This window comes from Tachysurus fulvidraco, chromosome 20 (assembly GCF_022655615.1).
Source record: "Tachysurus fulvidraco isolate hzauxx_2018 chromosome 20, HZAU_PFXX_2.0, whole genome shotgun sequence".
Taxonomy (NCBI): domain Eukaryota; kingdom Metazoa; phylum Chordata; class Actinopteri; order Siluriformes; family Bagridae; genus Tachysurus; species Tachysurus fulvidraco.
In genome coordinates, this window is record NC_062537.1 from 4,107,579 (window position 1) to 4,132,890 (window position 25,312).

At 41.1% G+C, this 25,312-nt stretch overlaps 1 protein-coding gene across 1 annotated transcript in view; it reads left to right on the plus strand.

Annotated features, from left to right (window-relative positions):
- The window catches only part of glis3 (GLIS family zinc finger 3), a 173,526-nt gene that overhangs the window by 76,028 nt on the left and 72,186 nt on the right, over nucleotides 1–25,312 (plus strand). Inside the window, exon 4 of the mRNA XM_047804824.1 lies at nucleotides 12,652–12,930. The gene's annotated coding sequence lies outside the window, so the exon portion shown is untranslated. The remainder of the gene's footprint in view (nucleotides 1–12,651; nucleotides 12,931–25,312) is intronic.

Genomic DNA, 25,312 nt, shown 5'->3' on the forward strand with positions numbered 1-25,312 from the left:
TATTAAACGCACACAGTAAACGGTGTGATGTGGTGGAGTTTCATTCATTAACGATTGTAACGTTTATTATTATTTGGTTTCTAACAGAACCGTTTAATTTCGTACTAATGACCAAATACGCGAGATGTATCGGCCGATAAGAAGCCGTTTTCGATTTTATTTTAAAAGAAAGTAATATCTACTTTAGCAGACGTCTTTTTCTTCAAAGCGCCTCTGGGACAATTATCATTAAACGTGGACCGCTCTGTTTGTCGTGATTTACACACTATGCACTCCAACAGAGACGCAGACCGAGAAGATTAGCTTGTGTTTTGATGTAAATACTCAGCAGGGATGATACAGGCCTACAGTGTCCTTTTTTTGTTTGTTTTTTTAATCTTGTCTGATATTCGTGCGTATACAAGCCATCCCGGTGCCACAAAGCCATTTTATCCCTGCCTTTCTTCTAAGGAATGTTGAAATGGCAATACGATAATTGACGTTGAGAAAGTCTTTAGGACAGAGAATGCATGGGATTTAGATTGAAAGTCCAGGTTTAGGGATGTCCCGTAGGGAGCCGAGATTTAAGGCTCAAGATGAGGGGCCTGAAAGCCAGCGTCAGTTAAAAAAAAAAAGAAAACCGGTCTGGCAAAGCTCACGAGAGGCGTATGCTCTTTGTCTTGACATGCACGCCCAGTCCAAAGAGAGCTCCGTGCTCCCATCTTTGTAGAGAAAAAACAGTAGCAACAGTTCAACTGCCACGGCACTGTCATTATGCTGAGCTTCAAGCGGTGGCGATTGTCAGCTTGATGAAGGCTTGTCGGTGATTCATCATTCCAACGGAGAACCAGCTCCAACCTGTAGGTCCACCTCGCTCTGTCGACGAGGATGTCGGGACTTGCCTCGTGAGATGTTTCGTGTAATTTTGTGGTAATCCTAGAAGCCTGAATAGAGCATTTTTCTCTTGCGGTTAAAGGTGTAATGGTCCCGTCACCGTGAAAGCACTCAATTTTCATTCCAGCTCAGAACACCTGCACAGTGTGTCTTTGTCAAGGGAAGAACTCATAGCAACAATATGAAGAATGGCGACGCTGCTTAGACGCGACGTTGTGATTCTTACAGCGGATTACACGTGTCTTTTCCCGGTCTGGTGCTAGTTACAGCGACAATGCATATTACAATGGAGCTCTTTACTACTAAATAAACTGTTTTAGTCTCCAACTGTAAAATAAATAAATAAATAAATAAATAAAAATAGGCTTTTACAGAACATGCACACGCCATTTTCTCTGTAAGAAAGTGGAAAATGTGTCATTCTTTAATCTGTATTTAAAAAAAAAACATGAATAATCATCGACAAATTGCGTGGTGTTGCCGTTATAGCGAAATAATCAACAGTAAGTTGTAATAAGTCGTAAGAGTAACTCTGTCGTGTCTGGCGGCATCACACCACCAGTCGTGGATAGTTTTCCCACAACAGCACACCACTAAGAGGTTTAATCATTATTTCCTGCAGCAGCTGTCATGTAACCTTGTTAACACCGTCCTTAATTAAAGTGAAATTAGCTTTGTGACTAATTGATGTTTACATTCAGATCTCGGCGTCTCAGTTCACTAAGACTAATATTTGAACATCGTACGCTCCGACATCACTCCGTAGTCATTACACTCCGTCACACACTTACAGAAAAATGCTACATTTTCTAATCAAGGTTTTTTTTTTAATTAAACAGAAAAGTCATAGCCCTGGTACAGGTAGACAAGCAAAAAGAAATGATGTATAATTACCAGAGAGAGCAGTAAAAAGAAAAAGAAGGCAGTCTTGTGTAACAGACGTTTGTGTTTGTTACAGTGTGTGTCTATGCTCTGAGATCCTACGCAGATAACACACCATCTTTTTGGAAATCTAACAATAAAAAGTATGGGAAACTATAATGACACGCTTTAGACTGTGAGAATGCAATTAAGTAGCTATCTGGCTCCACGTAAGATGTTAGATCGGCTAAAAGCAGCTCTTTTTGGCCCAGTAGGCTGTCTAATGAATTTATGATGTGTTCATGCTTTATAAATATAAAAGAAGCCAGTGGGTGTTGATTTTGCTGAACTTTACTTACTGTAAACATATGTATTGTGTGTGTGTGTGTGTGTGTGTGTGTGTGTGTGTGTGTTTGTATGTGTGTGTTTGTATATGTGTGTTTGTATGTGTGTTTTCTTGTGTGTGTGTTTGTGTGTTTGTGTGTGTTTGCTTATGTGTGTGTGTTTGTGTGTTTGCTTGTGTGTGTGTGTGTGTGTGTGTGTTTGTGTGTGTATGTGTTTGTGTGTGTGTTTGTATGTGTGTGTTTGCTCGTGTGTGTGTTTGTGTGTGTGTGTGTTTGCTCGTGTGTGTGTTTGTGTGTGTTTGTGTGTGTGTGTTTGCTCGTGTGTGTGTGTGTGTTTGTGTGTTTGTGTGTGTGTGTGTTTGCTCGTGTGTGTGTTTGTGTGCGTGTTTTTGCTTGTGTGTGTTTGTTTGTGTGTTTGCTTGTGTGTTTGTGTGTGTTTGTGTGTGTGTGTGTGTGTGTGTGTGTGTGTGTGTGTGTGTGTGTGTGGGGAGGGACCAATCCTTCAAGGCAAAAGAATTCTCACTGAAGAAGAAAAAAAAGGCTTAGTGATTTTCGGTCTTTAAACATGTTGGTGCAGCATGCGCCTTAACTCTGTGTCCTTTCCCGCTTCATCCTGGGGTTGAACAAAAAGCAGAGCACGAGGGAAACTATCGAGCGGCGATTAATAGACGCTCCCTGGCTGCTCTGAAACAGCAAAAGGAAATAATTTGATGTTTACTGTGTTGCACGCCACTGTGAAAATCCCATAGTGACGCATAGAGAGATTAATTGAAAGGGATTTGGACCTGTGTTTAGATCCTGGTGGGGAGCAAAAGTCCAATTTGTCATCTGACATAACAGGAAATCTAAAAGACACAAACCTTTTACTTACTGAGGGTGAGGTTTGGGGTCAGTTTAAGTGGAACTGCAGTAAAGAAGTTGTGTTAATTATTTTGTAATTATTTTCCTCACAAGGATAGTAAGACCAACATAATGTGTGTGTGTGTGAGAGAGAGAGGGGGGGAGAGGGGGAGAGAGAGAGGGGGGAAGAGAGAGAGGAAGAGAGAGAGGGAGAAAGGAAGAGAGAAAGAGAGAGAGAGGGGAAGGGAGAGATGAAGAGAGAGAGAGAGAGAGAGAGAGAGAGAGGCAGACACAGACAGAAAGAGAGAGAGAGAGAGAGAGAGAGAGACAGACTGAATACAGTTTAAATACACGGAGACAAACGTGCATGCTTCTTGCATAAAACCGTTGCTCCTTTCCAAACTCGGCACACAGATATTGTTTTTTGGGGCGGTTTATGAAAGATTTCCAGGTTGAACAGAAAAAAACGAATAAACGTGGTCATGTTGAGTTATGCACCATCATATTTCACACCATCCCGTAGTTTGTGTGTGCGTGTGTTTGTGTATGAGAGGGGAATTCCGGTGCAATTTCTAACATTTCTCACATCATCTTTCCACCTTTGAAAAATTACCTCTAATGTAAGCAATATTTCTGGTGTAAAGTTTTTTGGTTTTTTTTTCTTTTTCGCTCGAGTTCCCAGCTGCAGAGTCGTCTCCTCTGGAGCTGTCAGCGTGACTGACGATTTCGACAGAACATGAATTTCAAATCTGCAGAGAACGCACACGTCCGGGAAGGAGAACAGGTACAGGAGTCATGTAATAGAATTCAAGATCAAGCAATTAGAAGACACTGTAATGTAAAGTGGGCGCTGGGACCAGACGCACGCCTTCGTTTTTGGTCCATTATTTATCACTGGAGTGTAGCGTAGCTTTTCTTCTTCATCTCGGTTTTGGGATTGGTCAGGAGAGACAAAACCCCAGAGCCCTTGCAGTCAATTATATGGCGACGATCAATCTGCCAGGCCGGAGCAGCCGCGGGCGCTAGTCAGTGGAGCATTGCACACTCATGGTTTTTGCATCGTGCTTTCTTGAGTTCAGGCACGTCTCGGTCTCATCTTAGATTGCCAGCTTTGGATGGCTTTGCGCTCACATCATCAAGCCTGCCTGCCTTCGTGATTTTTTGACCTGCTATGCAACTGTTTTTGTTTCTTTTCTGTAACGAACCCAGACATCGAAAGCTCCGGCTTCCAATCAGAAACCCACCGATTTAAATCTACCGACGAGAAAAAAAACACATTGAAAAATCGAAAGTCACCCAAACAAACACAAGCCACGCTACAAAACACCGCAATCACATACAGAGATTTAATTCCTGTTGTCTTGTATTTACCCACAAGAGGGAAAAATGTCAAAACCAGCAACAAGCTTTATGATTAACAAAGGCAAAACATGTCAAGGAGCATTTTTTCCCCCCTCTGAGCCTGAGCCAGGCTTTTTGAATGCCATATGTTTCTCCACTGAAAAAGTTAGTGGCAATGATATCAATTACTCAGCTTCTGCCCCCTGGTACAGTATATATTACGCCATGACAAATTCTTTGAGCTGCACCAGATTGTTTTGAGGTAATGATAATGCACTGCACCAATTTAACAGATGGCACGTTGTATATGTTTGTTGTTCAACAGTCATTTTATCACCAATATAGTCACCAGTGTGGTGCTGTAAACGCGAAGACAGATTCGTGTCAGCGTAAAAGTTTTGCTTTACTTTAAAAACATCGGGTTTCCTTCATCATGCCGAATACGAGAGGAATGATATTTTATATCCTTTTGTGTTTGGGGGAAATAATCGGAACCTCGGACAATCGGCTGTAAATAAATGTACATCAGTATGAAGAAATGGATATCAGTGCAAATCAGGTGGGAATTTTTACTTCAGTTTAATTGTAGTTTATTCTGATTAGGAATTTAAATGGAAGCACTTGCATTAGATTTTACACTCGCAGGTCCAAAGCATATCGTTTTGTCCTTTCTGGCTTTCTGCCCTGCCGTTTAAACTCCCAGCATCCGTACAAGCTATCAACTATCGGCCATCAAACTAAAAGGCCTGGTGTTCTGTACAGGACAGCTTTGCGTTCAAAGCGGCGTACATGTGGCACCAGGACACTTCCTCATTACCCAGCAGGCTTTTCCAGCCCGGTGGGCTCCTTTGTTTTTGAACATGGCCTTTTCGTAGCCCTGTCTTTTCATCATAGGCCATGCTGACTCTATGGGCCCCCCCATCTTACCTCCTTTCTCCAGACAGTGGGTGGGTGAAGTTACATTTAAGTATGAATTGAGAACAGCTGGAAGACAAAACGAGAAACTAGGGGCATTACTATTATCATTATTATTAAATAGCAGGAAAGCCGACTTACGAATTACAGCATGAGGAATGTACACGTAACGCAATTATAGGAATTTGCAGCACTTTAATAAACATATCGTAGTAATCCTCACTAAGAGTTCTCATCCACTAACAAGACCTGTTTGTACACCGTTGTTTATCAAAAAGTACTAAACAGTATTTCTTTTAATCTATTCATGCACAAACTCTGGCTAACATTCACCTAGTATTATGTACTGCATTCTACTGTATAGCACACCAGACCGTAATAAACTGTTAATAGACATTAAGTTAGAAAGTAATTTAACACTCTCACTCTCACTCATTTTCTTCCGCTTACCTGAACTTCCTCGGGTCACGGGGAGCCTGTGCCTATCTCAGGCGTCATCGGGCATCGAGGCAGGATACACCCTGGATGGAGTGCCAACCCATCGCAGGGCGCACACACACTCTCATTCACTCACACACTCACACACTCACACACTACGGACAATTTTTCCAGAGATGCCAATCAACCTACCATGCATGTCTTTGGACCGGGGGAGGAAACCAGAGTACCCGGAGGAAACCCCCGAGGCACGGGGAGAACATGCAAACTCCACACACACAAGGCGGAAGCGGGAATCGAACCCGCAACCCTGGAGGTGTGAGGCGAACGTGCTACCCACTAAGCCCCCGTGCCCCCCGTAATTTAACACACTCTCACTCACTCACTCATTTTCTACCGCTTTATCCGAACTACTCGGGTCACGGGGAGCCTGTGCCTATCCCAGGCGTCATCGGGCATCAAGGCAGGATACACCCTGGACAGAGTGCCAACCCATCGCAGGGCACACACACTCTCATTCACTCACTACGGACAATTTTCCAGAGATGGCAATCAACCTACCATGCATGTCTTTGGACTGGGGGAGGAAACCGGAGTTAATTTAACACATGTAGGTCTAATTAGGATGTTTAAAGGAGGACAGATGAGCTGCTCTACTGTATATGTATATAAAATCTATACAGAATATAGAATAATTATGAACCACAGGAAGGACTATTTACTCGTTTATTCATCCTCAGTAACAGCATTTGCCTGGTCAGGGTGGATCAGAGGGGCCAAGGTGGGAATATGTCCTGAACGGGATGACTCACAGATCTACCAGCAGGGTCGACTTTAGAATCGTGGAGACCGGTAGAACATTCAAAAGTCCACAAAGCCGAGCATTAACAAATTGATTATTCTCTAAGAGTCTTTTTTTTTAACACAGTCCAAGCCTGTCTTACACATTCAGTGACAGACGGGGAGTAAATCGAAACGTCAATATAGGCAATTACAAAAGGCTCCAGCATGCCTGTTAAAACCTTCTACATGAAGCATTTACCAAGCCGTATGGCTTCACCAAATATTCATATCGAACTGAATTAGTCATGAAAGCCATCTGCTGTTCATCTCTATGCACTACGCATGTCAAGTTTACTGAAGAGGCTGCTACTGGGGGGATTGGATAAAGGTACGCTGCTGTAAAGTTGTCAGGTACATCTACTGTAGTTATAAACCCCCTTTCCTTCTTGGTGGCCGCTTGTGAATTAGAGGACGTGTTGTAGCCGTTTGCTTCAGATTCAGGTGTGTATTCTTCCATAGTCTCGTGGTCAACAGGTGACCGATGGTATGGGACCTTGAAGGTGCGTTGTTCGTACGTTGGTTGATGGTACAGTACGTTGAAGGTACGTTGTGTTCGAAGGCACAGTCCTAAGGAAGAGCAGTGGATTTTGTTTAACAGAATACCTCTCTGATGTGACGAGGGCTGTGTTCGCTGAGCCAGAGGAGGCCTAAGATGACAGGATATCGTGTCTCCTGAAGGATGAACTGTTGAGTTTCATCTTGGTCTGTGACACTGACAGAGATAGAAATACTGGGTGGTATGAGTAATAGTTCCAATTTCTACAATTTTCTACGAGATAGTCGTTGTAGTCGTGATGCCCGCTTTTACTCTTTGGATATTGTTGAAGTTCTCAGAATGAGTAACCTCTTTACTCTTTCCAGTGTCAATTGTTCTACCAGTTTGGGAGATTTATTGTTTTTTCAATACAGACAAACCTCCATTGGTCGTGTTCACCTTCCATCTGCACAGTGGCGGTTCTAGGATTTTTCTGTAACAGGGGCCATTAAGGGGCCACATGTTACATTCAGGGGTCAAGTACAGGGTACATTCAAGCACACAAAATAATTTATTCAGTACGGTGCAAATATATTTCGGCAGTCATTCCTTTCTCAAACGCTCGAGTGCCGCCAATTGTTTGGGGGTGGAATTGCATCTGTGATCGTTGTGAAAAATTCTCCGGTTGCTCTTCTCGTCGACGACTGGTGGAACGGGGGCTAATCAGGGGCCAATCAGATTTCAGCAGGGGACTTTGGCCCCGCCTCTAGAACCACCCCTGCATCTGCATAGGTTTAGGGACACTAATGATTTAAGGAAAGTGAGTGGTTTACTGTTATTTTCCACTGATGTTCTGGAAAGGAACCTGTGCAAACGGATGGCAAGTTTGACACAAGAATCACAATCATCCTATCAGGCCAGATTACTAGGTTCAATTAAAAGCCCTTTCTATAGACCAACTAAAGGGGAAACTGCTACTTCTAACCAACATAAAGAACTCAGCAGCTTGAACGTGTCTCCTAGACTCTTGTAAAGAGTCCAGAACATGTTGAGAATGTCTAGTCACTTCTTCACCCTGGTAAAGATGGCATGTCCCTCTGTAAGTGCCATGCCAGTCAAAAGTAACATTACATAGAAGTGTTTTGGAAAAAATCAGTATCTGATAAATAAAATATAATGAGCAGTGTAGTACGGAGTTGTGGAGTGGGCACACAATGGCACAGTGGTGTACTTGATTACACACACATTCTATGCTCTATGTTTTGTATAGTTAATACCTTTAAGTATTAGGTCACAGGATTTGAGTATGGGACTTGACACACAACTGCAGTCATACATCCCTCTACCGTATCTGTTGATCGCTGTACCAGAAGTTTTCTCAGCCCCATTTTGTAGAAAATCTGCCCTCTTGTTGACTTTTCCAACTGTAATCTAACACACCTGGCTCCCATTTTCAGATGCTGCCGAAAACCTTGATTAAGCTAAAACGGGTGTGTGAGATTAGGGCTGGATCTAAACTCAGCATGAGGGCAGATTTACAGGGGGAAGGATGGGGAAGGGGAAGGGTTAGTTTGACTCTACATGAGTTCTGGAAATGTGAAAACCATAAAGCTCAGCCACGCTTTTTTGGAAAGCCTACAGTATGTGCAGAGCAGCTTGTTATTATATTTGCATGTTGAACCACATGACAGTAAACAGCTGGGCTGCCACCTGGAGGACTGCAGATGAATTTTCTCTTTTTCTATGACAGGATTTGTCAAACTGATATCACCTTTGGTCAGAAAAAAAACCCCAACAACATTATTTTCTATAATCGGACACAAGTATTCGGTCTCTAACCGGTGGCAAACGTTGACCCAAGAAGAATGGATTTATATCAATAGCGCTATATGCTCTTTATGCTATGTGATATATGTCAAATTTATGCTAATCATTTATGATTTATTTTTATTTTAACAGTCTGGTTTCTTTAAAAGCAGCCCAAATGTTAGAACCCATCTTCAGCAAGGGCATCTGGTGGTCAAACTTAGTATGTATCAGTGCCATCTCTGTTCAACTTCCTTTATCACTCTTAATACAGACTTAAATGAAGGGCAAAGGAATTACAAGATAATGGAGATCCAAGCAAGAGATCATTATAGAGCAGCCAGGCTAAACTCAGCTGCCTCATTTATAATTTACCATTTAATTTAATCAGAAAGGCCAAACCCGAGCAGGGAAATAACGCCTCACGTCCCGGACCCTGACTGAGCTATTAAAGAGCTCGCCGTGATCTCGGGCTAAAACAAGAGCACCAATCATGCCCATCAACAAGTCTAGACAGCACATGTAGTGCACTCATGATACGTAGCACAGAGGTCTGCAAAAAAAGACGGCGTAGCGCTCAGCATAACCATTAGATCCTCTTAACGTAGGAGAGCCCTCTTAAATAAGGTCAGAAGTCCTACGGCACAGCATACGGTGCATCTGATAATACTCATGGCATGCGTTTATAAGCACACGTACTGACATATTTATAGAGGTAGTAAACGTGCACTCCGTCCACAGAGCAAAGGAAATATGACAAGAGGAAACCGGATTACGGCGTGGCAAGTTCTGCAAACACACAAAGAGCCACAGTAATTGCAAAAACAGAGTTTGACTGCGAAGCCAAGCTGAAAGTTTTCAAGACAGCAGAATTCCAGCTCTGTGGCCTATAATTAGGCTGACGATGCTTGAGGGGCAGTGGAGTAAAAAGCGGCGTCTACTGAGCTCATTTACGAATCTCACCTCTCTAAATGAACCATGCAACATTCATTAATGTTTGCATATTCATTGCATATGTATTAGTCTTTGTGAACACTCACACATAGCATGGATCATCCAACTAACTGAACAATAAATCTTTTTTTTTTCCCCTCCCCATTCTACACATTCATGCCAGCTTCATTACTCCTCTCTCCCTCGCAGCGTTTGCAAATACGAATCCTTTGCTCTTTGGAATTTTTATTCTTCTTGTTTGTTTTTGCTGTTAGCATTTTTTTTCTCCTCATATATTTTTGGACAAAAAAAAAAACTAAAAAAAAAATCTTATATAGACCCGGCCCCGGATAAGCGGTAGAAAATGGATGGATGGATATAGATTCATTTTAATATTATCAATTTTTTTTTAATTTTACATTTTATATACATTTCATTTATTATTATTATTATTATTATTATTATTATTATTATTATTATTATTATTATTATCCTGAGCAAATAGTATCAGAATATCAGGTCGTATAAGAAACAAATCATTTTCTGCAGCCAAGAAAAAGAATGAGCCTATAAATTGCTAGTATCTATAGAAGAAAATAGCATAAAACCTTGGGGTTAAAGGTGATTTTTGAGACATGCTTCAGAAAACTGAGTCGGGTCGTTCAATAAACAAAAATCAAAACAAAAATCAAAACACACGTGTAGCCAATGAACAGAAAGGGGCGGGACTTGTCAATATGTGGCGGAGAGAGTGTTCAGTGCGCATGTGTGACATTAGCAGAAAGCTGTTTTCAACATAAAAACAAAGAAAGAAAGAGAAGAAAGACTTACGATAAGGACAAGAAGTAGGACGTGTTAATATAGGATCAGCTTTCCAGCGCTGGAGAGAACTGAAGGAGCAGGAAGTTGGCCACATATTCACAGGTTGGAGTTTCCCGAGTCAATAACTCCTGAGCTAAACGCTGTTACTACACAAATAACAGCTCTTTTCTATCGTAGTAATGTAGAGAGGCAGCTACAACCGCGTTTTGTGTAGTAACAGCGTTTAGCTCAGGAGTTATCGACTCGGGAAATTCACCTTTACTTAAGACGCCGAGGCGCTTTTTTCCCTCTCGATAGGTGAGTAACGTTGGTTTTGCTTTGTTACACAGAACTAATATATGCCTTTGTCCTTTACATGATGATGCTTGTGTGTCATTTTTGCTTGTTTGTTTATCTGCAATCGTATTGTTCTTCACTTCAGCTATGATAAAGACACGTTTCTTTCTATTAGTTGCCTGGGTTACGTATGTATGTGTGGGCGGAGCTATCGATACAGGGGTGGGACCCATTTGGGTTAGGGGTGTGTTTGTTTTGGTGATTTTATATGTCAACATTGGCTTTCAAACAACGGAGACTCTACCTTTAATCTACAATAGTTAGCCAGTTAGCCGACTGCTAGCTTGTGTTGTTCCAATGTTACACACGTCTGTTTTCACTAGCTAGTTTCATCATCCTTTTTCTAGTGGTTTATGTAATGCCATATAAATCTATCCAAATGTACTAGGTTGAAACTATTTTGCACAATAATGCTAGTGAAAACATTTGTCCCAGTCAGAAAAAAGTATCATTTGTTTTGCCAGATTTATTAAAATGTCCCAAATCTGGGCGGATTTTACCATCATAACATTAGTAAAGTTTGATAGTTGGCTGGCAACTGTTAGAGATCCAGCTCACATATCTAACAGGTATTATAGCATCTGAGTCTCAGCTTGTTTCCTCAGAGATGTATTTAACACCTAATAAAATCTCCTACATCTAAACTCTCTTGACTATTACCGTTAGCTGGTTCGCTCCATTAGCATTTTAGATACAGAATTATTTAACGGATGTTTTAAATAGCGAACTGTGACACATTTTAGTAACAGGATCCCATTTTTTAAAAAAGTCTATAGAATCAGCATCAAGAGAAGTTAAGCACTATAAAATGTCACGTTCTGCGTCCAGGGGAACCTCAAACATGTTCAGGTACCTACTTGACCTTAAACTTCACCCTGGTGTTAATGACAACTACGGAAGCGAGGGATGCATGCATGAGAGATGTGTGTAAAACGGAGAGATAATGAAGTCTTACATTTCTTCCCTGACATTTCTCATTAACCGACATTCCGTATCTTGATCCTGGAAACGAGAGCGCTTTAAATGTTTAACAGAACAGCACAGATTTAGCGGCGGAGCACAAACAGTCTGGAAAAGGGGGGCGAGACAATGTCAGACATGATGAGTGGGATCTTTGATCTTGCTTTGCCAGACCCTTGAGGGTGACTATTGATTGTGCAATGGAGCACAGGAAGAGAAAATGTATGGAATCAGCTCCAGGCTGTGGGAAGCCCGGCTGTCACGGGGGACAGGCACAGAGGATCAGCCATAGCTCAGGACTTTTGGGGATAGTGCTGAGAATGCCACTGCTACAGACAGACATTGTTTCTGCACAAAACTCAACTCTGTATCTTTGAACCCTCTGCTCAAGAACGACAAAGTCTGAATAACGCTGCAGGCAAGCAATTAATTGCCATCTCATAATGGGAAGCTTTTTTTTTTTGACTGCACATGACAAAAGATGAGTATAAACAATGTAATTCCTCTAAACCGAGCACCATCGGCCGTCTGAATGGGCCAGACCCATTCAGTTAAGTAGAAACATTGCAATTTCTCATCATTGTGCATCATTTTTTTTCCCCATGTATTAGCCTTCAGCCATTCAAGTCCATTTTATTTTGGTACTTTAGGAACAGCTGAATTGAATAATACCATTAGTGCGATAAGGTTTTTGCGAGGCATAACTAAATCTTTTCAGTGCACTGCTGACATTAATTATGCATCGCATAAAACAAATTGTTTTAGGTACCATCAATCCAGAGTGCATAATGTACTCTGTTCCATTCATTGTTTAAATAAAAACAAAACAAAAAAAAGAACACTGGTGATTTTTTTTCCCCACAGAAAGAACTACACCGAAACGCAGAGCGAACATATACTTGAAAAGCTCCAAGAGGGACGTATCCCGAGGTCCCTCTTCCTGGACGGGCTCCAGATGCACGCTGATAACAAAAGATCAGCAGAAAGGACGACACGAGCTGAATGTGGGGTTTCAGTGTGCAGCAGATGGTTGAGATAATGACCAGCTTTGGAATAAAGAGCAATCCAAAGGAGAGAACATCAAGCTGAAGGATTGGCAAGGGACAAGTGTAATAAGAGAATGAGACAGAGAGAGCTTTGATGGTAAGAAAATGAAACATAAATGCTGTATGAACACACACACACACATGCACACACAGACACACACACAAGCATGTGCACACACACACATGAACACCCTCACGCACACACACACACACACACACATAACACACATGTGCACACACTCACACATGCACACACACGCGCACACACTCACGCACACACACACTCACACATACACAAGCTTTCACTTTTCTCACAAATTCATACATATTCACTTCATTCAAAGTTTATACACATACACATCATATAGATTTGCCTTAAGGTACATTAAAGAGGAATTAAAGGTGCCGTACGCTTTTTTTTTTCTAGTATTGAAGGCAAAATTTACAGATGGATGCAAATATGGCCGCATTATTTCAAATGTATAGATGCAAATACAAACATAAACAGGTGATGCGCTATTCTTTCGTTTTCTTTAAAGACGTTTTGCCTTTGCATTTCACAAGCAAAGTTGTATTAGTATTGTGAAAAAGTCAGAAAAGATCCTTGTGGAACAAACAAAGTCATTACCACAGACATTTGTGCATCCTTAGTACCTGCCTGGTACTGCCTGCTTTAAATTACAGCACGAAACAAGGCTTAAAAAAACCACATCTGTGTACTTTATAAAAGGCAACACAAAATATGGCCACTTTAGGTTTCAGATTGAACACAGATACAGATAATTCGAGCAATAAACAGAGTCGGATCTCCAGACCAAACAGATTAAAGGCAGCTGCTTGGATGTTTGTACATGAACTGGAAAGATAGAGACAGTCAAGAGAAAAAAAAAAAAGTTTGGAACAGCGCACTTGTATAGTCAGTGGAGCTTAAAAAGTCAACCTGTCTCCACCTCAGTGATGAGAGCTTTGGACTGGATGCAGAAACAGATTGCACGACCAAAACCAAACTACATTTTACACTGTGAACTTTAATAACGATCCAACTACCAACATAAACAGCTACGCCCAGCGATTGTCATATCCAGACCTGTCAAGATAAACAATACTTGAATGCACACAATCGGTGTATTTACAATCCGTCCTGCAATGTATATATTTATTTATATTTTTCCGGGGGCTAATTTTCACGCGAGTGCAGACGGGCAAGTCGGTGCCAGCCGTAAGCTCTCTGGGGGATCCGGTTTGGAGATTTCACACAAATCTGCTGGCAAGTGCACAATAAACATCCGGTGCTCCCAGACACGAGCGTTTGAGAGCAACGAGAGCCAGACACACAGATCACACACTCTCCTGCTTCGTGTTCTTATCCTGTTGGATGCTGGGGAAAATGATACAAAAGCTCTGGCTGTGGCATGCAGCACTATCATTATCTGATGAGGACTGACTCACACTCCGGTCCAATCATCTTTATATTGTCTTCTTTGCCGCTTACGCACATTTTAAATCGAAACATTAATGGCAGGGAAAAAAAATCTCAGCTCACTTAGGGTGTACCCATGATTATTGCTGCGTATTGTCCACAAGAAAAAGCCCTGAGCAAAATATAAAGAAGCCAAATGAGTCAGTAATCACAGATGCGATGGATCAATACAGAAGATTCGCCACCAGTCCTGATGTCATGATCCTTCATTTATACCTTTCAAAGCAATCAATAAGGATTCCTGCTACATATATCTACACACACACACACACACACACACACACACACACACACACACACACACACACACAAACAATATACTGTACAATCTTTAAGTGTCCAGTTTTGGTGAGTCTTGTTTCCTTGATTGCCTCAGAGTTGGACGTTTTGTGTATTCTGACGATCGTCTATTCTGCTCACCAAAAAGTGTACATATCTGAGTTAGCGTAATCTTCCTGCCAGCTCGATCGAACCTGTCATTCATTTTCATCTAAACTCTCTCACCAGCAAAGTCTCTGGTTTCTGCTATTAATCCTTTTATATATTTTTGAGGATCCATTTTAATAGTTTTTATGAAAATGACCTTTTTTTTTTTTTTACCTAGATCCACACATTTTGTTTATATTCAATTTATCCTGTTAAAATGTAGTAGTGTGTGAGTGTGTGAGTGAATGAGAGTGTGTGTGTGCCCTGCGATGGGTTGGCACTCCGTCGAGGGTGTATCCTGCCTTGATGCCCGATGACGCCTGAGATAGGCACAGGCTCCCCGTGACCCGAGAAGTTCGGATAAAGCGGTAGAAAATGAGTGAGTGAGATAAATTAAAATTTTCTTTTTATTTTTTTCCAAAACGTATTTCCAAATACATCCTTTATTTGAATTTTTAAATTTTTTTACGTCACATGCAACATGTGACGTCAGGGAAATATATTAAATAGTAACATAAAATAAATAGTAAAAAATAAATATAAAAAAAAAATAATAAATGGCTCATCTGGCCATCAAAATTGTTATTACAGTTAAAAACACTAATTTTGAAGACTGCACACAAACAAACATCTCTCGCCTCAGACATGTTGGATTGCGTCGAGCGCTCACCGAATTCTGATTGGTCGAGAGGACATATAACGTTTAGGCAAAAAACAGGTTTGGCGCTTATCGCGGTTTGGAAAGGAACTGCATCTTGCAGTACATTTTAAAGCAGGAAATATAGCGTTCTGGCATGACACATTGATGGAGCAGTATACAGGTTCACAACCCAGCAAAATTTATCCATTTATAGTTATGTCAAATGGCGTGACAGTCGTGTAGCAAGTTAGTTTTCACATCCTGTGATCCTAAAAAGAAATTATTAACAAAGAAAATGCAGTTTGTCATGTTGTAGAGAAAATGAAAAAGTGTAGAAAACATCACATAATAGCTGCCTGGCCCAAAGTGCTGACACTGGAGACTCCTTAAATTCCCTCATGAACTTTGTACCTTATAGTTATACGTCTAGAAGTTCCAGTATACTTTGTTGCTATATATATATATATATATATATATATGCTGTATATTACACAGCCGTCTCGATTGAACAAATTATTTTGAGAAAGTGTAAAAATGAAATTCCTGCTCATATTTTATGTTTCATTCCCCGGTTTTGGCTGCTTCAGGCTAAAATAATTATAAGTCCATCAACTGTTAACCTTCTACCGTATTGCTTTGGCCTAAGGGTGCAGAGAAACTCTTGAGTATAATTATCAGCTGGTTCCGAGAGTGTAATATATCACATCCAAGCCACACCACGGAGCATCCTCTATCTCTGAGCCGTTAGATCTGCTGAACCTGCACTCCAACTACCACAATGAATCCAAAACTGACACCAAAATGTGAATTTATAGACTCAGCAATGAGATCCCGAGGGGAAGAATGAATTAGGAAGAAAATGCGCTTGACAGTGTGCAGAATAAAAATGAGCAGACGGTGGTCATCTCGTATCGACGCAGCACGGATCTCCAACACGGACCAGAACCTGGATTCTAGCTGTCTTAATCAACGTGACAGCCATAAGGTTGAATACGGGTTGTTTTTTTTTTTTTGAAGATTTAACAACAACGAGCGCTTTGAGATTTAAGGCTCAATAAAAGAAAAGATGAAGGTTTTTTCCTTTCCTGCGGAAGTTCTGTGTACATCCCTTTCCAAGCAGAACCCATTCAGGACCTGAGATACGTATACTGTGTAATAGAACTTGAAGAGCCATCGCTGGACTGTTAAGGTTGGAGGTTCATTCTGAGAACTCATTTCCTTCATCCAATATGTATTCATGCTTTATGACCAGATAGAAATGACATCATGTGGATAAAGCAATGCAGTTTTCAGATGCGTTCTGCTAGCGGGCTCGTGGCGCTTCCTCCACCCGGCCACTGGAGGAGACAGTGATTTATGGCGTGGTGCGACGTGGCGGCGGAGAGAAAAAGTTTTAACCGATGCTTGCAAGATTCACTAATGAACTGCAAGCTGGCAGATGAATTTTTTGGGGGGAAATGGGTTGTGGGCAAGTGGGAAGAACAGGGGAACAGCAGATGGAGCTTTCTTACCAAGCTCTTTTTCTCCGCCATCGTATCCTTGGAAACAGCGTGGGCAAACGGCAGATGCTCTCCCATCGTGGTGACAAACATTTATAAGAATCACAGCTCTCTGCGCGACATATCAGCATGCTTTCGTATGGCTCACAGTAATGGCCATGCTCGGGTGATGGATTGCTTTCTGAATGTCAAACTAAATGTATGCGCCCCAGCGCATTGGATGCTCATGGTTGCGCTTGCTATTGCATATTGTAATGAACAGTGTAAAAGCTTTTCTTTCCTGGCAAAGGAGGTGACTTAACTGATGAAAATCCACTCAGCCAGAAAGAACCGCTCATGCGCAAATAAATCACTTCTTTTAATCGTTTTAATGGCACCGCCTCTGCTTGGTAACAGATCCGTCCTGATATCAGTGCAAGTCATGATGTATTCTGTGTTCTCATTACCACTACCAGGCGAGAGCCATAACTCAAAATCTTGCCCTCTTCAGGAAACACCAAGCTAAGACAAACGGAAATCTCAGACCTACATCACCTGAGGGGATGTGGGCTTGTGAAAGCGAGTACATCTACATCAGTGCCTTTGTGTATTACTGAGGTCTGGGTGTACTTTAATATTCTTTGGAGTGTTCATTTTACCTCGCTGGTCTATTAAGTAGGTCTGTCTATTTGTCTGTATCTTCAAATCCTCCTATCTCTATCTCTATAGCATCACCTCCATAGTTCCCAGAATCTAAACCTGCTTAATTGAAACAACCAAAAGTGAACATGGTCATTTTTGTCTGCACCAAGTTCATTTCTGGCTGCTTAGTAACACCAGCATGAGATCTTATTCCCTTTAGTCTCAAGCAGATGGAAAAAAAAATAATAATAATGTGTATATTTATATCCATTTAGATCACATTATATGCGCATTATAAATAATGCGTTTGTATCCGGTTACATACTGTACGCGCTATCAGTCTTTCTATCTTATATAACCTCTGCGTTCATACCATAAGCCCTGGTATGGTTTTTTTTCTTCTACTATTTATGCTAATAAGCCCGGGCCTTCATCATCGAAACTGTTAATGTGCTTATTGTGCTTATCAATTAGGCAGCATCTCCAGAGTGCCGAGGCAGATGGGAATACAGCTGTGTGAGAGTCGGAAAAACAGTCCGTGCCATTATTGAGGCTAATATCCGGGGCAAGGGGGGAAAACTTTTAGCTTCTCTCTCTCTCTCTCTCTCTCTCTCTCTCTCTCTCTCTCTCTCTCTCTCTCTCTCTCTCTCTCTCTCTCACCTCGACGGGCTTCTCCATCTTCACCAGCACTGCAGTAATCTAATACAACCCAACAACCCACTCATGCAGGGCAAGACGAAGAAGCCTGGCAAGATAAACACGTTCCATTAAAACGACACGTCTTTTTTTTTCCTCCAGCATGTCTCTCTTGTCAAAAGTAAGAAAACAGAGTTGTAGCAACTTCACTGTTTATTCGCTTTGCCGTAGGAGATTGATTATCCGCAGCTCCCAGGTAGAGCGAAGGCGATGTAGGTATTCTGGTCGGGCACCCGAGAACGAGCCCGGTCTGGTCAGAGCCTCATTACAAATGCGCCGGGAACGATTTCCTTTAAGCTGAATTTTGATTACAGCCCCACAGACGACCGTGCGGAATTTTTGATAAGACATCTCGAGAGCGCAGGTATTCACGGACCTCACGTCTCAGCGAAAGGTCAGCCCCGCTCTGAGCCGTTCCACATTTTGTTTTTAAATTACACGTGAAGCAATACTTTCCAACAAAAGACTTGATCAAAGAGACGGCATCCTGCTTTAATACAAACACAAATCAAGTAAAGTTAGGGGGATTTATTTAGCTGTAAGTCACTCAAACTTCAGGGCAACGCGACTCGTTCTCGAAGGTTATTTATTTATTTATTTATTTTTTACTAGGGCCTTGAGTTACAGCGCATTATTTCATTTCTATTTTATGGCCTTAATTTCTCGTGGTTGAATAATGAATTGCGCAGGTAGCTGTCACTTTCACATTAATTTGGCTCCGAGGCGACGTTAGATCACTCCAGAAAGGTGTGTGTTCCGCTGTCAGCCGATGAATGCTCTCTAAGGACGTATTAAGTGGAGCCACCAATCAAATGTACGGCTTTAGGGATATGCAGAACGGGCCAGTTATTTTGCAGTCTGCCTGTATGAATTAGTGAGTCAAACTCGTGCCTTGTGTACCTCGCAGGGTAATAAATTTGTATATAATAGCTACATTATGGCACGGATACGTTTGCAAATGCTGATTGATAACACAGGACTGGAAGCTCGTTCCATAGCCGGTTTTTTTTTTGGATGAAAAGTTCATTCATCGTTTATCTCTCTTCCTCACTTCCTCACTTCGGTCCATGCCTTGGATCTCTTGGCAAGAATCTGCACACTAAGACAGCCAAGCCTTCTCCACATGACGGACCACTGTGTAAATCTGCGAACCGGCTTTGTGAGCAAACCCGATAAGGCTCGAGGACGGATCAGGCTAATTTTACCCGCACCAGCTCGCGCCGATCCCTCGAGTGCGGCCACCGAGACGTTCCGCAGCCTTTCGTCTTTAGGAGGATCATGGACTGCTGGAGACGGGCCCGCTTACGCTATGATACGTGTCAGGAGAATATCCAAGCTACAGATGGCATCCCGGAAGAAGATTAAAGCCATCATACACTTTGGTCACGCTGACAGCGCTCCATGATCCAATACAGCAGGCAAACCAACACATTTGCTAGTTCTGCTGTATGGGTTGTAGTGCAAGTTTAAATGTGTGTTATTCACAACTCAAACTTAACTACAGACGTGTGGCTCAGCGAGGAAACTCCACAGGTTAACACATGTTGTATATATCGTACGGTATCTGCCGCTTCCAGCGTGCTATTTAAAAAAAAAATGTTGAATTGAATCCCATTAAAATGATGTGTTAAATTTCCATCATTAATGTGATTAGAGCAATTCAATGCACTAGACTCTTTAGATGTTTATTTCAATGCCTGCCATCATCTCATTCATCACTCCAGTCCTTATTCTATTTACTTCTTAACACTTTTCATCTGAGGACAAAAAAAAAAAAAAGCTGTTTTGTTGTGTCCCTGTTCATCATTGAATGCCTTTGTCATGTCCCACTTCACAGTGGTGGTTAATATGAAGCTCATATGAAAGTAGACTCTCAGAGCTAAAGATGTCTCTTTTTACCCAGACTACTATGAATACACTACTAATATATTCACAGAAAACATTTGTTTCTATGTTCAAAGTAAATGGTAAATCTTTTTCAAGTCTTATCTTTAACTACCAGAATTCTGTGTAAGGTTATCCGACAGTGATCAAAACAAAGGTCTCGCTCTGAAAGCTGGTAAATAAGGTTAGGGTTAGTTTTGTCAGCAACGAAAAAAAACCTGATTTCCTTCTTCATCATGCTGCGTTTTCTATATCTGTGTTTTTTCAGGTTTAATGGCAATGTCTGATATTTCTATATCTGGCAACACCAGAGTCATGGAGCCTAAAAATTGCACTTAACTGTGCATGTAACCCAAGTCTGAATGTGTGTAAATATTGACCTAATTTCTGGACTTGACAAGTCGCAGACCCTGAATAATGCTAGCATAAAAAAAAACATAGCAGATACAAGCACACAAGTCGGTAGTCGTCCTTAAAGAAGCCGCTCCAGTCGATTTTCACTTCTCTTCTCACGTCTCATGGCAAAAGTTCATTCCCTATCACAGAATAATATCCTTACAGGTTGCAGACTTGTATCCAGTTAGCAGTGAAAGATTAGGAATAGACCAGCAGGTTGGAAGAGAATCTTAATCAGGTCTGCAAGCGCTAAGCTTTGATACGAGCTTATCAGGGACCCAAAGATGATTAGCGAGGCCCCACCAGACCTGCTCAAGACAAAGCTGATTAGCATCGATGATTCCATTCATGTTTACAAGCTTTAATTACCTGTGCCGCTTATAAATATTGGCTTGATGTAGTCCTAGACATGTTTAGATTACAATTTACAGATCTACCAGGAGGAATAGCTAGCCAGATTAATGGGTTAATGTTAATGGCTACACAGATGTTGCGTAATAGAATTTTTACCTGGACCAAATAATCATTAAAGGGGTTTTTTATTTTTGTTGTTGTTGTTGTTTGTTTTTTTAATTTAAACGATCACTTAAACACATCATTCAGTTTTCAGATTAGCATCTACAAGAGTTGGAAGATTGCGTTCATTAAAACCACAAAGGAGCCACCCTCGGGCCTGGCGCGTCTAATCAAACTGAAAAATTCGTTGCACGCATCTCCAAGGCGGCTGACTGAATGCAGCAATTATGCAAGTCCAGGAACAGGCGTGTGTGTTTGTGTGAGTGTGTGTGAGAGAGTGTGTGTGTGTGTGAGTGTGTGGTGGAGATGGGAGACAGCACACACTCTGATAAGGACTCGGGCCAACTCTCCAATTACAGCAAATTAGTCTGACCACAGTAAAACCTGTACTCCAAACAACAGGCTGCCATCCCTGACACATTGCTTTTAGCAGCTCCTATTAGTGTAGTCTGTAATGAATAAACTGTTGTGACAGAGAGGGGCGGACGGCATGAAATTTCGCTTAGCTATTCCGAACGAGGCTCTGCACAGACCGAACGCCCGAGCCGATTTGTCAAGCCGCACCCCGGCGGACATCTCTTCGGCGGAGATCTCTGTCTAAACTATGAGGAACCAGCACCCAGGTCTCTGGTCTGAGGCACCACAACCTTGAGACACAACCTGAAAGTGGCATTCAGCTTGTTAAAGTGGTCCACTTAGGCCAAATCCTGGCCACTGGCTACGTTTGAGAGGAAAAGAGGGAAATGACTTTGCCCGCCAAAGAATATAAATTATAGAAGAAGCTCATTTTCTGCTTCAGTAGGGAGGGGACAGAATCAATAAAAAATTACACCTGCAATCGATATTTCCTGTACATATAACACTTATAGCTAATACTTTTAATATGTTTAGTTATTGACTGAGCTGATTAAGATTTTGAGGGTTTTTTTTTTTATAAACAAAGCTGATACTCAGCACTCATTTATCAGGCTGGATTGATTTGTAGATAGTAGAGGATCTGTGCTTCCTAAATATATTTATTCCAAAAACAAATGTTTATAAATTGACATGAAATGTGATCCTCAATTGGTGAATTATTGTACACTCGCACGTGTAACTGGACTTTATTTCCATACATACAGTAAATGACAATTTTGTGCGAGATTTGTGTTCTTTGCTGACAGGACCAGCAGAACCTGGTGTAGGCTTTTGTCCTTGTAGACCTTCCACCTTCCATGTGTTCCTGATATACATTTCTGCTCACCACCACACTTGTAAAGAGTGATTAATAGTCTCCTAACAACTCAAACCCGATCTCGTGTGATTCCCTTCAACGAAACTATTGTTTCTTTTCCATTTTTTGGACGATTCGGTGTACCGAATCCGTTCTGTTCTACAGACTGTTGTGTGTGAAACTCTCATGAAATCTCAGTTTCTGAAATGCTCAATTATGCCGTGGCCAAAGTTTCTGAGATCACATTTTTCTCCCCATATTTTGATGTTCTAAGTGAGCATTAAATAAAGTTCTTGCCCCGTATTTACAGGATGGTTTGCATTGTCTAGCTGCCGTATGATTGGCTGATTGGTTAGTTGCATGAATAAACAGGTGTACAAGGGTTTATGACAACGGAACGTCCTTACAAGAAAGATAAAAGTATGTATAATGCTGTGTGTGTGTGTGTGTGTGTGTGTGTGTGTGTGTGTTGGGGGAAGGGGGTGTTATTTGGCTGGTGGCAGGAGGAGCAGAAACGCATCAATATTTCCTCCTACAATTTTTCACCTCCTATAATATTTTCAAGGTCACCTTCTGCTTGAAAAAATAAATAAATAAATAAGCGCACAGTTTCCGTATTCTTTAATTAGCATTGATTTTTAAAGGGAGTCAATGGTATCGTTTTGTCAATCAATACAATCTATCAGTCAATCCATACAGTATGTCCCTGCTTCAATCGGTGCATTCGGTCTTCCACAAGCACACAGATTATGGCGTGAGGACACTAACGGAAGGCAAATTAGCAGAAGTTTGGCTGTTGTTAAAAATCATTTCAGTTTAAGACATGATTTAGGACCAAAGTGATAACAGATGCCGGTGGAAATTGTTAACGGCTTCCTCAGAATAGGATTATTATATATTTAGCACTTAGCATGCATCAGATTGTGTTGTTAGTTCTGCTTTCTACATCAACTCACAATCATCAAATAAGTTTAAATATCAATAATAATAATAATAATAATAACAATAATAATAATAATAATGCCTAAAGTTAGAACATATGGATGTAAATAATAACCTTATTTTTACAATGTAACTGCCTGATTTTCTCTAACAACTATAACCTTACCTTACAACCTCTCAAAATAAGCTTTTTTATATAAATATTTGATGTTTTTACTCTAGTATATTACATAATTGAACAGGTCATGTCTATAGATCAGAGGAAATCTCACATGCTGTCAATAATGGTGTGTTTAGAAAGGGATTTATTCTCAAACGATCCTCTCGACCCTCAGGGCAAATCATATAAAGCTTTTCCAAAAAAAAAGGGGGGGTTTAAGGTCAGTTAACCCATTAACCATCTGATGGTTGTTGGAATAACGGACCAGCAATCCATCAGAGCTCAAGTGACACGCGACGCAATCTCTAAGCGTAGCAGAACGAACATCCTGAGAGGAAAAATGGAGAAATGAAACCCAGATGAAATTTGAACTAAGGGGAGGTTTATACTGTAGTTAATAGAATAGCACTTGATCCAGCGCATGCGTTTCTTCACACCGACACACAGCTTAACACAACCACAAAACAAACAATGGATCTTTTATTTTGTTCTGCATTTCATTTGCCAATTTCAAGCGTAGTGAGTCGTTCTAATCGTTTTTATATTTTATTTTTATTGTCTCTTATGTAACATCGTATTACCTTTGACATTTATGCCAGAAGATAAAAAAAAAACATACGAGTTCCTTCTTAGGTTTGCATTTTTCCGTCATGAGTTCAGTCCACGATTCCAACAACAAACAGATCATTTGATTCACTACTTTTTTTCCCTTCAGTGCTTCTTGGTCATGCCAATATCACTCAAAGAGCCTGATGTCCAAATACAGATGTGCACAATTTCAGTATTAGATTCTCTCTCGACTCTAAACGCATTCAGCGCACGCCTTTTTCTCCTCGCAGGCCGAGCGTTCTTGGCCCATTCATTCGCTGCTACAAGCCTGACATGGAATTAAAGGGTGGAAAAATGACCGATGTCATCATCAGTTAAAATGAATGCAAGACCTCTGTCCAAACATGGCTTGTCAGTATCACAACAATCAATGGAAACGACATTACGTTAGCCGTGGTGCTTCTCCAGGGGACCGTAATTTGAAGTGATCATGATCTTGACTGATGTTTGCATGGACTCTATCTGAAGGCCGCCGATGATAGGTGGCTACGCTCTGGAGGATTCGCATGTAATTGTTCCCTGCACTCTTCTGCCCTATTGCTATCACTATTTCCATCATCGTCTATTAAAAGCAGTAAATCATAATTTGCGCAACACTAGTATGGTTTTATATGAAATCTAATGCGGACTATATTGCTGTTGCCGTTTCTATAGTAGTTGATTTGTACACAAGTTTTTTTTTTAATAAAACACCAATGATGGAACGTCTGTTTCAGACGAATTACATACACACACACACACCCCCCCTCCTTGTTTTTTTTTTTTTTTTTTTTTGCAAAAAACTAAAACCCAAAGTGAATCTGGCGAGCATACAGCGTACTACGTGACCCTGCTTTTCCTCGGCCCTAACGGTCCTTAATGCATTTCCATTTATTTACCCTGACATGCTAATGCATGGGTATTAATACTGTATCATATATCAGGTGACACAATCATATTCCCGGGCTTTTGTCATTGTCAAGTGGATGGCACATTACTATTCACGAGAGGTAGATCTGTGCCGAGTGTAATCACATCAAGCCGGCAGTGGATACACTCCGAGAGCTAAGTTATGTTTTAATTAACAATACTTTAGCTCGGTCAGATAATGAAGGCAATAAAACAAAATGTAATTCCTCAAATCTCTGACTACATTACAGGGATTAGAGTGCAAAGTTGTGAAAATAAAATTAGCCGAATAAAAAATAACGGAAATGTTTGTTGAGATGCAAAAAAAGTGTTTGATGTCAACACCGGAGCTGATTATGATTTCATTATTCATTAGCACAGCCTAAGTCACAAATCTGCAAAGGATTTGTAAGCATCTTTCCCCTGTCTGTTTATTGACTAATGTCACCTTTGGTTAATTTTATTTATCACTCGTTAAACCATGACCGTTCGATAATGACTCATTCTCC